Source organism: Mesoplodon bidens (assembly GCF_964165515.1).
Source record: "Mesoplodon bidens genome assembly, chromosome: 10".
Lineage (NCBI taxonomy): Eukaryota > Metazoa > Chordata > Mammalia > Artiodactyla > Ziphiidae > Mesoplodon > Mesoplodon bidens.
The window spans coordinates 46,370,470-46,382,943 of NC_138172.1; the positions used below are offsets into that span (position 1 = coordinate 46,370,470).

The 12,474-nt window shown below is 42.6% G+C and overlaps 1 protein-coding gene across 3 annotated transcripts in view; it reads left to right on the forward strand.

The window, feature by feature from the left end:
• The window catches only part of ACKR2 (atypical chemokine receptor 2), a 53,963-nt gene that overhangs the window by 24,025 nt on the left and 17,464 nt on the right, over window positions 1–12,474 (forward strand). Inside the window, exon 3 of one of the 3 annotated variants that reach the window (XR_014016785.1) lies at window positions 10,206–11,031. The exons of 1 other annotated variant lie outside the window; for it this stretch is intronic. The gene's annotated coding sequence lies outside the window, so the exon portion shown is untranslated. Of the gene's footprint in view, window positions 1–10,205; window positions 11,032–11,431; window positions 11,660–12,474 lie in introns of those variants that run through there. One more of the 3 variants, XM_081245276.1, reaches the window with a different exon arrangement.

Here is a 12,474-nt window from a genome sequence, read left to right on the forward strand (position 1 = left end):
TGCATCTGCTAATCCCAAACTCCCAATCCAACCCCCCCACCCCCGCCCCAACCTTGGCAACCACAAGTCTGTTCTGTATGTCCACTTTACAGAATTTTAGAGGCTCTCGTGGCCCAGCCCAGCATTCCCTGCAGCCTTGAATGGGACATGGAGGCTGATGGTAAATACACAGTATTTAGGAGAAGTCTAGCATTACTGTCCACATCCTTTCATTTCTGGATACATTCAAGGGCAGTATTTCAAACTGTGGGTCACCACCCAGAAGTGAGTTGTGAAATCAGTTAATGTGTCATGTCCAGCATTTAAGAAATGTGAAACAATAGAATTGAAAATATCAAAGCACATTATGGGTAGTCGGGGTAATTATTATTTTGTGTAACTTGTGCAGTGGACTGCTAGGTAAAATGCTTTTCCTCCTGTGGGTTACAGGCAAAAGCACCTGCTCAGGTGGAAACAGGCCTGGCTTCTGGTCCAAGTTCTGCTCCTGCCCTGCTACCTAGTAGGGTGGTCCCCACACCCTCTGAGCCATGGAGGCAGGTTAATTTTGCTGGGTGGCTAACGTGCTATGTTATGTTCGGGGCTCTTATTTGTTTGTTTGTTTATTAATTTTTGGCTGCGTTGGGTCTTCATTGCTACACGCGGGCTTTCTCTAGTTGGGGCTATTCCTCGTTGTGGTGCGCGGGCTTCTCATTGCGGTGGCTCCTCTTGTTGTGGAACACGGGCTCTAGGCGCGCAGGCTTCAGTAGTTGTGGCTCTCAGGCTCAGTAGTTGTGGTGCACGGGCTTAGTTTCTTAACCACTGTGCCACCAGGGAAGTCCCTATGTTCGGAGTTCTGATTTAGCCAAAGTGTTCTCCAGACCATTTATATGCCCAGAGCCCTCCACCTCCAAGGGACTGAGTTCTCTAGGAGGCAGGCCTGGAATCAGGCCAAATAGGGCCCTGGTACTTTTCACAGTCACGTTCCTGAGATCATACAGATGTTCCTTTTTGCAGATTTTCAGCCCACACCCAGGGCTTCTGCTTCCAAACACTTCATCACATTTCCAATTACAGCATTTTATTATCTCATGGTTTCCTCATTTTATGGCTACACTTCCCACTATGATATGTAATATCTGGGTGGAGCATATCCCCAACCTGAAGCAGCCTCTGTGTTGTTTTGCCTCACCTCTCCCAAGACCCACTGTCCTGTGGAACCTGAGGAGGCAGACTGGTCCTCTCTAGATCTCAGGGTTTCATTCTCCTGGATTTGGTTCAGCAGTTTCCTCCCAATGATCCACCACAGAGGTGGCTGGGTGGCAACTCAAGGGGACAGTTCTTGGATGGAGTATGTAGATAAATGTCTTAGCAGACCCAGAGACAGAGATTTGAGCTAAATTTTAGTTTGAACTATATAAAGTTGCCTTTTTTATTTTAATAAGGCAAAGAAGGTCAGCCATTGGCAATGTCATGTGGTTCAGGTAGTAGTTTATTTGGGAGATGGAGACACAGACAGGATAGTGGGGAAGTGAGGCAGGGGAGGGAAGGTCACCTAAAGGATGTGTTATCAACCCAGTTACATCTGTGGCTAGCTGGAGTGTGATCCCTTTGGAGAAATTCAAGAAACAGAATGGACCATACACCTGAGAGTTATTTCACCCAAAGGGCAAGGGATGTGGGCTCTATTTGTAACAACTCACCACAGCCGTTGGTTGAGGGCTCTTGAAGCAGCGAGAGGCACTACTTCCCTGGAACTTCTGGCGTGTAGCACTGGTGGGCAGGGGTGAAACAGGCTTTGTTAGACAGAGCAAACCCTCAGACAAAGCAGCGTGGGTGTTTCCAGTCGGGAGTCAGCCAGTGTATAGTAAGTAGGTATAAGTGAGGGTAGAGTATAGGAGCACCAGCAACAGCACCTGCTGCAGAAGCTATGCCGCTAGCTCTTGACCACAAACTCAAGTATATAAGAAAATAGGATTATATTTTCTAGAAAAACTTATTTTCTGTTTTGAGACTCCGATCCACAGGATAATGGAAAATAAATATCAGTCAGTGTGAGGGGCACCCTTTGCCCAGAATTGCATCAGGTCTAAGAGATTCAGTCAGTGCCAAGGCCCAGGCAAGCACTGTGCCACATGGTTCTTGGTGGAATCTGTCCACATGGGCCTCCACTTAGACATCATTTCCTGCCTCCTTGTTGGTCACCAGCCCTATACGTCCACACTCAGTATGGTCCACCAGCACCTTCAGGCCTGGCAGTTCATTTTGTTGCTTCTGTGCCAAGCTAGGGAATGGGATGGGGCTGCCTGTGGCCGTACTCACCTTGGACTCACCGTGTGCCATGTCTCTCTTCCCCTAGATTGACGTGCTTCCCTCAGGCCTCTCATCTTCTCCCCAGCCTGGGGAATAACATTTTAGTTTGAGGTAAGATAGAAAGAGAACCTTAATTTCCTCAAACTCCTGTACCCTAAGGACAAGGAAAATTGAAAGATCTTTCCTAAAGTCTGGCTATTTGAGTGGAGGGAAAGTCAATAGGGGGAAACATCAATTAACGTTTCAAAAATGCCCCACCCTGCCGCGACCAATGCGGTGTGACCACCGCCTCTTCCAGAGATGCTCCCTCTACTACTCTTTGCCCTCTGTGTTCATTATAGCTTGTAAAACGGAGGAGGCAAGTTGCCATTTTAAACGAGGCAGGAGTTCTTAACTTGGGGGCCCATGATATGACTCAGGGAAACCTGAATTTGGATAGGAAGAAAATTTACATTTTTATTTTCATTAACCTCTGACAAATTAACATCTTTGATTGTGAATGTAAGCAACAAAACAGTAGTATTTAGCAGGACCTTGTCACAGGTATCTTAAAATATCATTTATATTCATCACTGTCATGGTAGTTGTAAGATTTGTCGCTAGATCTTTTTAAATGTGTCAATAACGAAATGCATATATTACTATATCATAAATGTGTTTTAAAAATACTTTAAGAACTGCATTTCAGAATAATTTTTTACATTTAAAAAAATTATCTTAGCATAATTGTAGACTTGCATTTGCAAAAAATAATACAGAAAGATCCTGTATACCTTTCACCTAGTTTCTCCCCGTATAACCTGTTGCAAAATTATAGTACATTGTCACAATCAGCAAATTGACATTGCTATATCCACCCACATACCTTATTCAGATTTCACCAGTTTTATATGCAGTTTATCACATGTGTAGATACGTGTGCCCCCAGACAACTCCGTCACCACAAGGACCCCTCATGCTCTTCTTTCATAGGCAGACTGTTGCCTCCCTCTCCCTTCCCAAGCCCTGGCATCCACTATTCTATTCCCCATCTCTACAATTTTGTCATTTCAAGAATGTTATATAATGAAGTCTCTACCCTTTTGAGGTTTACATATTTTCAAAAGTTTGTAGAAGTGTGTAACCTTTTGAGATTGCCTTGTTTTCATTATGTATAATTCCCTTGAGATGTATCCAAATTGTGTAGATAATAGTTTGTTCCTTTTTGTCCTTGAGAAGTATTCCATGGTAGACACATTAGCAATTAGTTGAACCATTTGCCCACTGAAGGGCAATTAGGATTGTTTCTAGTTCTGGGCTACAATTCATTTTTAACATATCTTGTTTTGTGTTTTTAAAAACATTATTCTGAGAGGGAGTCCAAGGCTTTGCCACATTGCCCACAAATCTATCGTCACAAAAAATGAAGTTCTAAGGGGGAGGAATATGTATCGCCACATTACTCCCTTCTACCCCTAGGAACTGGGTGAGAATGGGGACAGGGTAGGGTGGCATCTCAGAGCCTCTGCCAGGTCTTCTGTGCTGTTGGGTGAGACCTGAGGCATTACAGACGCTGATCTTCACTAATGAGGGGAGTGTGTCTGTGGGGAGGGGAGTCAGAGGATGAAGAATGGCCCAGGCACATGGCAACTTGAAACCCAACCATTGCCCCAAACCTAAGGAATATCTGTCATGTTCACAAATGAGTCATGTGAGTGATTTTGAGGAGACAAAGTCGAATGACAGGGGTGAGTCCCACTCCTGGATCTGCTGGGGCAGGGAACAGCTGTGGGAGGTGACCTGTGAGTGGGCTGGGGAGTTCAAGGATACAAAGACTCAGAGCTCGGAGTGACTGTGACAACATAAGCTCCTGGGAATTTTTTTTTTTTTTTTTTTTTTTTTTGCAGTATGCGGGTTGTGCCCTCTCCCTTTGCGGAGCACAGGCTCCGGACGCGCAGGCTCGGCGGCCATGGCTCACGGGCCCAGCCGCTCCACGGCATGTGGGATCTTCCCAGACCGGGTCACGAACCCGCATCACCTGCATCGGCAGGCGGACTCTCAACCACTGCACCACCAGGGAAGCCCGCTCCTGGGAATTTTAGCAGGGGCAGTTCCCTGCTGGAGGCAAGCCCATTTCATTCCATTGCAAAGGACAGTGTGATCTCAGCTGACTCTGAGTTACACTTGACCTCACTGGTTGAGAATTTTCTTATTTTATTTCTTATTTGTTTATTCCTCTGCTTTTTAAATCTCTCAAAAAAATTTTTTTTTAATTTAATTTTTTTTATACAGCAGGTTCTTGATAGTCATCCATTTTATACACATCAGTGTATACATGTCAATCCCAATCGCCCAATTCAACACACACACCCCCACCCCCCACCGCTTTCCCCCCTTGATGTCCATACGTTTGTTCTCTACATCTGTGTCTCAATTTCTGCCCTGCAAACTGGTTCATCTGTACCATTTTTCTAGGTTCCACATATATGCGTTAATATATGATATTTGTTTTTCTCTTTCTGACTTACTTCACTCTGTATGACAGCCTCTAGATCCATCCATGTCTCTACAAATGTCCCAATTTCGTTCCTTTTTATGGCTGAGTAATATTCCATCGTGTATATGTACCACATCTTCTTTATCCATTCTTCTGTCGATGGGCATTTAAGGTTGCTTCCATGACCTGGCTATTGTAAATAGTGCTACAATGAACATTGGGGTGCATGTGTTGTTGTTGTTGTTGTTTTTTTGCGGTACACGGGCCTCTCACTGTTGTGGTCTCTCCCGTTGCAGAGCACAGGCTCCGGACGCGCAGTCTCAGGGGCCATGGCTCACGGGCCCAGCCGCTCCGCGGCATGTGGGATCTTCCCGGACCAGGGCACAAACCCGTGTCCCCTGCATCGGCAGGCAGACTCTCAACCACTGCGCCACCAGGGAAGCCCTGTTTTGTTTTTTTTATGGTACGCAGGCCTCTCACTGTTGTGGCCTCTCCCGTTGTGGAGCACAGGCTCCGGGCGCACAGGCTCAGTGGCCGTGGCTTATGGGCCCAGCCACTCCACGGCATGTGGGATCTTCCTGGACCGGGGCATGAACCCGTGTCCCCTGCATCGGCAGGCGGACTCTCAACCACTGTGCCACCAGGGAAGCCCTGTTTGTTTGAATTATGATTTTCTCTGGGTATATTCCCAGTAGTGAGATTGCTGGGTCACATGGTAGTTCTATTTTTAGTTTTTTAAGGAACCTCCATACTGTTCTCCATAGTGGCTGTATCAATGTACATTCCCACCAACAGTGCAGGAGGGTACCCTTTTCTCCACACCCTCTCCAGCATTTCTTGTTTGTAGATTTTCGGATGATGCCCATTCTAACTGGTGTGAGGTGATACCTCATTGTAATTTTGATTTGCATTTCTCTAATAATTAGTGATGTTTAGCAGCTTTTCATGTGCTTCTTGGGCATTTGTATGTCTTCTTTGGAGAAATGTCTATTTAAGTCTTCTTCCCATTTTTGGATTGGGTTGTTTTTTTTGTTTTTTTGTTTTTTAATATTGAGCTGCATGAACTGTTTATATACTTTGGAGATTAATCCTTTGTCCGTTGTTTCGTTTGCAAATATTTTCTCCCATTCGGAGGGTTGTCTTTTCGTCTTGTTTATGGTTTCCTTTGCTGTGCAAAAGCTTTGAAGTTTCATTAGGTCCCATTTGTTTATTTTTGTTTTTATTTCCATTACTCTAGGAGGTGGGTCAAAAAGGATCTTGCTGTGATTTATGTCAAAGAGTGTTCTTCCTATGTTTTCATCTAAGAGTTTTATAGTGTCCGGTCTTACATTTAGGTCTCTAATCCAGTTTGAGTTTATATTTGTGTATGGTGTTAGGGAGTGTTCTAATTTCATTCTTTTACATGTAGCTGTGCAGTTTCCCCAGCACCACTTATTGAAGAGACTGTCTTTTCTCCATTGTATATCCTTGCCTCCTTTTTCATAGATTAGTTGACCATAGGTGTGTGGGTTTATCTCTGGACTTTCTATCTTGTTCCATTGATGTATATTTCTGTTTTTGTGCCAGTACCATATCGCCTTGATTACTGTAGCTTTGTAGTATAGTCTGAAGTCAGGGAGTCTGATTCCTCCAGCTCCGTTTTTTCCCCTCAAGACTGCTTTGGCTATTTGGGGTCTTTTGTGTCTCCATACAAATTTTAAGACTTTTTGTTCTAGTTCTGTAAAAAATGCCATTGGTAATTTGATAGGGATTGCATTGAATTTGTAGATTGCTTTGGGTCGTATAGTCATTTTCACAATATTGATTCTTCCAATCCAAGAACATGGTATATCTCTCCATCTGTTGGTATCATCTTTAATTTCTTTCATCAGTGTCATAATTTTCTGCATTCAGGTCTTTTGTCTCCCTGGGTAGGTTTATTCCTAGGTATTTTATTCTTTTTGTTGCAATGGTAAATGGGAGTGTTTCCTTAATTTCTCTTTTAGATTTTTCATCATTAGTGTATAGGAATGCAAGAGATTTCTGTACATTAATTTTGTATCCTGCTACTTCACCAAATTCATTGATTAGCTCTAGTAGTTTTCCAGTGGCATCTTTAGGATTCTCTATATATAGTATCCTGTCATCTGCAAACAGTGACAGTTTTACTTCTTCTTTTCCAATTTGTATTCCTTTTATTTCTTTTTCTTCTCTGATTGCTATGGCTAGGATTTCCAAAATTATGTTGAACAATAGTGGTGAGAGTGGACATCCTTGTCTTGTTCCTGATCTTAGAGGAAAAGGTTTTAGTTTTCACCATTGAGAACGACATTGGCTGTGGGTTTGTCATATATGGCCTTTATCATGTTGAGGTAAGTTCCCTCTATGCCTACTTTCTGGAGGGTTTTCATCATAAATGGGTGTTGAATTTTGTCAAAAGCTTTTTCTGCATCTATTCAGATGTTCATATGGTTTTTAGTCTTCAATTTGTTAATATGGTGTATCACATTGATTGATTTGCATATATTGAAGAATGCTTGCATCCCTGGGATAAATCCCACTTGATCATGGTGTATGATCCTTTTAATGTGTTGTTGGTTTATGTTTGCTAGTATTTTGTTGAGGATTTTTGCATCTATATTCATCAGTGATATTGGTCTGTAATTTTCTTTTTTTCATAGTCTTTGTCTGGTTTTGGTATCAGGGTGATTTTGGCCTCATAGGATGAGTTTGGGAGTGTTCCTTCCTCTGCAATTTTTTGGGAAGAGTTTGAGAAGGATGGGTGTTAGTTCTTCTCTAAATGTTTGATAGAATTCAGCTGTGAAGCCATCTGGTCCTGGATTTTTGTTTGTTGGAAGACTTTTAATCACTGTTTCAATTTCATTACTTGTGATTGGTCTGTTCATATTTTCTATTTCTTCGTGGTTCAGTCTTGGAAGGTTATATCTTTTAACAATTTTGTCCATTTCCTCCGGGTTGTCCATTTTATTGGCATAGAGTTGCTTGTAGTAGTCTCTCAGGATGGTTTGTATTTCTGCGGTGTCTGTTGTAACTTCTAGTTTTTCATTTCTAATTTTATTGATTTGGGTCCTCTCCCTCTTTTTATTGATGAGTCTGGCTAATGGTTTATCAATTTTGTTTATCTTCTCAAAGAATCAGCTTTTGGTTTTATTGATCTTTGCTATTGTTTTCTTTGTTTCTATTTCATTTATTTCTGATCTGATCTTTATGATTTCTTTTTTTCTGCTAACTTTGGGTTTTGTTTGTTCTTCTTTCTCTAGTTCCTTTAGGTGTAAGGTTAGATTGTTTATTTGAGATTTTTCTTGTTTCTTGAGGTAGGCTTGTATAGCTATAAACTTCCCTCTTAGAATTGCTTTTGCTGCATCCCATAGGTTTTGGATCGTCGTGTTTTCATTGTTATTTGTCTCTAGGTATTTTTTGATTTCCTCTTTGATTTCTTCAGTATCTCTTGGTTATTTAGTAATGTATTGTTTAGCCTCCATGTGTTTGTGTTTTTTATGTTTTTTCCCCGTAATTGATTTCTAATCTCATAGCATTTTGGTAAGAAAACATGCTTGATATAATTTCCATTTTCTTAAATTTACTGAGGCTTGATTTGTGACCCAAGATGTGATCTATCCTGGAAAATGTTCTGTGCGCACTTGAGAAGAAAGTGTAATCTGCTGGTTTTGGATGGAATATCCTATAAATATCAATTAAATCTATCTGGTCTGTTGTGCCATTTAAAGCTTGTGTTTACTTATTAATTTTCTGTTTGGATGATCTGTCCATTGGTGTAAGTGAGGTGTTGAAGTCCCCCACTATTATTGTGTTACTGTCGATTTCCTCTTTTATAGCTGTTAGCAGTTGCCTTATTTATTCAGGTGCTCCTATGTTGGGTGCATATATATTTATAATGGTTATATCTTCTTCTTGGATTGATCCCTTGATCATTATGTAGTGTCCTTCCTTGTCTCTTGTAACATTCTTTATTTTAAAGTCTATTTTATCTGATATGAGTGTTGCTACTCCAGCTTTCTTTTGATTTCCATTTCCATGGAATATCTTTTTCCATCCCCTCACTTTCAGTCTGTATGTGTCCCTAGGTCTGAAGTGGGTCTCTTGTAGACAGCATATATAGGGGTCTTGTTTTTGTACCCATTCAGCAAGCCTGTGTCTTTTGGTTGGAGCATTTAACCCATTGACGTTTAATGTAATTATCAATATGTATGTTCCTGTGACCATTTTCTTAATTGTTTTGGGTTTGTTTTTGTAGGTCCTTTTCTTCTCTTGTGTTTCCCACTTAGAGAAGTTCCTTTAGCATCTGTTGTAGAGCTGGTGTGGTGGTGCTGAATTCTCTTAGCTTTTGCTTGTCTGTAAAGCTTTTGCTTTCTCCATCGAATCTAAATTAGATCCTTGCCAGGTAGAGTAATTTTGGTTGTAGTTTCTTCCCTTTCATCACTTTAAGTGGCACTATCATGCCACTCCCTTCTGGCTTGTAGAGTTTCTGCTGAGAAATCAGCTGTTAACCTTATGTGAGTTCCCTTGTATGTTATTTGTCGTTTTTCCCTCGCAGCTTTCAGTAATTTTTCTTTGTCTTTAATTTTTGCCAATTTGATTATTATGTGTCTTGGCATGTTTCTCCTTGGGTTTATCCCTTATGGGACTCTCTGCGCTTCCTGGACTTGGGTGGCTATTTCCTTTCCCGTGTTAGGGAAGTTTTCGACTATAATCTCTTCATATATTTTCTCTGCTCCTTTCTCTCTCTCTTCTCCTTCTGGGACCCCTATAATGTGAACGTTGTTGCGTTTAATGTTGTCCCAGAGGTCTCTTAGGCTGTCTTCATTTCTTTTCATTCTTTTTTCTTTATTCTGATCTGCAGCAGTGAATTCCACCATTCTGTCTTCCAGGTCACTTGTCCGTTCTTCTGCCTCAGTTATTCTGCTATTGATTCCTTCTGGTGTAGTTTTCATTTCAGTTATTGTATCGTTCATCTCTGTTTGTTTGTTGTTTAATTCTTCTTGGTCTTTGTTAAACCTTTCTTGCATCTTCTCAGTCTTTGCCTCCATTCTTTTTCCAAAGTCCTGGATCATCTTCACTATCATTCTGAATTCTTTTTCTGGAAGGTTGCCTGTCTCCACTTCATTTAGTTGCTTTTCTGGGGTTTTATCTTGTTCCTTCATCTGGTACATAGCCCTCTGCCTTTTCATCTTGTCTGTCTTTCTGTGTGTGAATGTGGTTTTTGTTCCACAGGCTGCAGGATTGTGGTTCTTCTTGCTTCTGCTGTCCGCCCTCTGAGAATTTTCTTATTTTAGTAGGAGGAGCCAGGGTTCACATTGTGATGATAGCTCGGCCTCCCTTCCCCCAAGAACATCCCCCTACCTGGGATGTTTCAGGTGGAATTTGTGCTGTCCCCTGCTTATTATGCTCAGCTCTGTGTGATACTATATGTCCTTGACAGGAGTCTGGTGGCCAAGGGCCAAGGAATGCCAGGAGCTAAGAAGCCATTCAGGAGGAAGACGCTTGAACAAGGTCAGGGGTGCATAGGAGTGCAGGAGGAGACTGTAAGTTGTCACAGGTGCGCCAGCACCATTATACAAGTGCTAAAGAATGAATGGGGCTGGGCACTGAGCATCAGTGCCGCTCACCTCGCAAGAAAGGCAGTGGACCACACGGTGCTTGCCTCCTGAGGGAAGAACAGAACCACCTGTGAAGTTGCAAACCTGAATCTGATCAAACCTCCGACTTCCAATTCACAGGAAATACAGAGAGCAGAGAAACGTGTTAAACAGCACCGTGAGATGCAACCAGCACAGTCCAGATGCTGGGAACTTTACATACAGGATGAGCAACCAAGTTGCAAGGAAAAGCAAAATGATAGAGGTGGAGAGGGAACCTACAGATCTAAGAATACTTAAAATATATATCAACCACTAACGGTGCGTGGACCTTATATGGATTCTGAATCAAAGAAACAAATGGTGACGGGAAAAATTTATGAGACCAGTGACTGGATATTTGATATTAAGGAATTAATGTTAACTTTTTAAGGTGTGACAGTGGTCAAAGTCCTTATTTTTTAAGGACACATACTGAAATAGTTACAGCTTACATGGTATGATGTCTGGTATTTGCTTCAAAATAACCCAGGAAGGGGTAAGTGGGTGGGAGTGTAAGTAAAAAGATTGAGCAACTAGTTGATAATCGTTGAAGCTGGATGATGGGAATTATTTTATACTATTCTGGAACTTTCTCAAAGTGTATGTTTGAAAATTGCCATAATAAAAAAAACGTAATAAGACTATAAAACATATGTGGTGAGGAGAAAACATCTGGATTTGGAAGGAAGGTGCAATCAGCCAACTGGCTGGGGGCCGAGAGTGGGAGTGCAGGAGTCAGGCTGCCTGGGCCTGGGACACACACGTGGGGAGGGCCTCCTGGATGGGCAGATGGGGTGAAAAGGTGAAGGAGTGGTTGGCAAGCCTTTCAGTTCTCAACTGTTGATTAACAGTCAGCTTCCTCAGTTTCCAAGACCTTACAAGTGTTTAAAAGAAAATAATTCCACAGAAACAAAATTGGCCACAGAAGGCTGGCTGCTCAGCTCGTCCATGCCTCCCACCTACTTACAGGCTCTGTTGTGAGCACCAGTTTCCAAGCCCTACACGATGTCGCCTTTGCTTGGAACCCGAGGGTACGTGCAAACTGCTGCTGTTTGCCGTCCCTGACCTCGGGCTGGCCAGGCATCCTGGCTTCAGTCATGTCCTCACGGGCAAAGTCCCAGAGCCAACAACAGAGTGTGCCAACTGATGGAGTATGGATGTCATCGGGTCCAACCCTCTACAACTGCTCTCCAGAGAAGCCCCAGGGAGTAGAGTCTTTGTGTCCAAGCAGCACTGGGAGCATTCTTAGGTAAAAGTAAGTAATTCTGAGGAGTTTTCAATGTTGAAGCATATGTTCACCCAGTACACTTGTCTTGCATGTCTGCTGCATGTCAAGCCCTGGCTGGGCTTTTCCGTGAGGGATTCGCAGATGAGTAAGAAATAATTTCTGTCCTAGAATAGCTAACTAGATCTGAGTTGGAGGGAAGGGAGAAGGAAGGAGCAAAGAATTAAACAGAATATTCTCATATGTTATGGGCAAGAGAGTACTGGCATGGGAATCAGAAAGTCCAGGGGCTCCTATCAACTGGGAGTTTCTGGGCAAGTGACTTTCCCTCTCTGACCCTTGGCAATCCTGTCTACAAAATGGGTGTGATAACCTCAGCTTGGCCTAACCCACAGAGAAGGCATCTGGAGAACCACTACATTAGCTCATGTAATATATGGTTGAAGGTATTTTGATAAATGAATAAATATGTTGATTTCAAACAGATATGTTTTTACCACAGCAAGGGACTGGTAATACCCCCTGCCACCTTAGCTGAAAGCAGCCCCCTCCCAAGGCCCTGAGCTCAAGACCCTGGTCAGATGTACAAAAGGGGAGACAACACATGTCTGGGGTGGCTGGAGGGGGCCAGCTGGCGGGGGCGGCGCAGAAAGAGGTAATGGAAGAGGTGAGATGAACATTTCCTTCCTGCTGTGCCGTCAATGGAGAATAATAGGAAGAAACGGTCTGAGATTTTGACACGATGTCTAATCAAAGTGACTAGACACAGGCGCTAACAGAACTTCTAAACTGTGGGGCAAGTTTGTGATTTAGGAATTCCAACTTTAAGACCCTGGAGATGGACC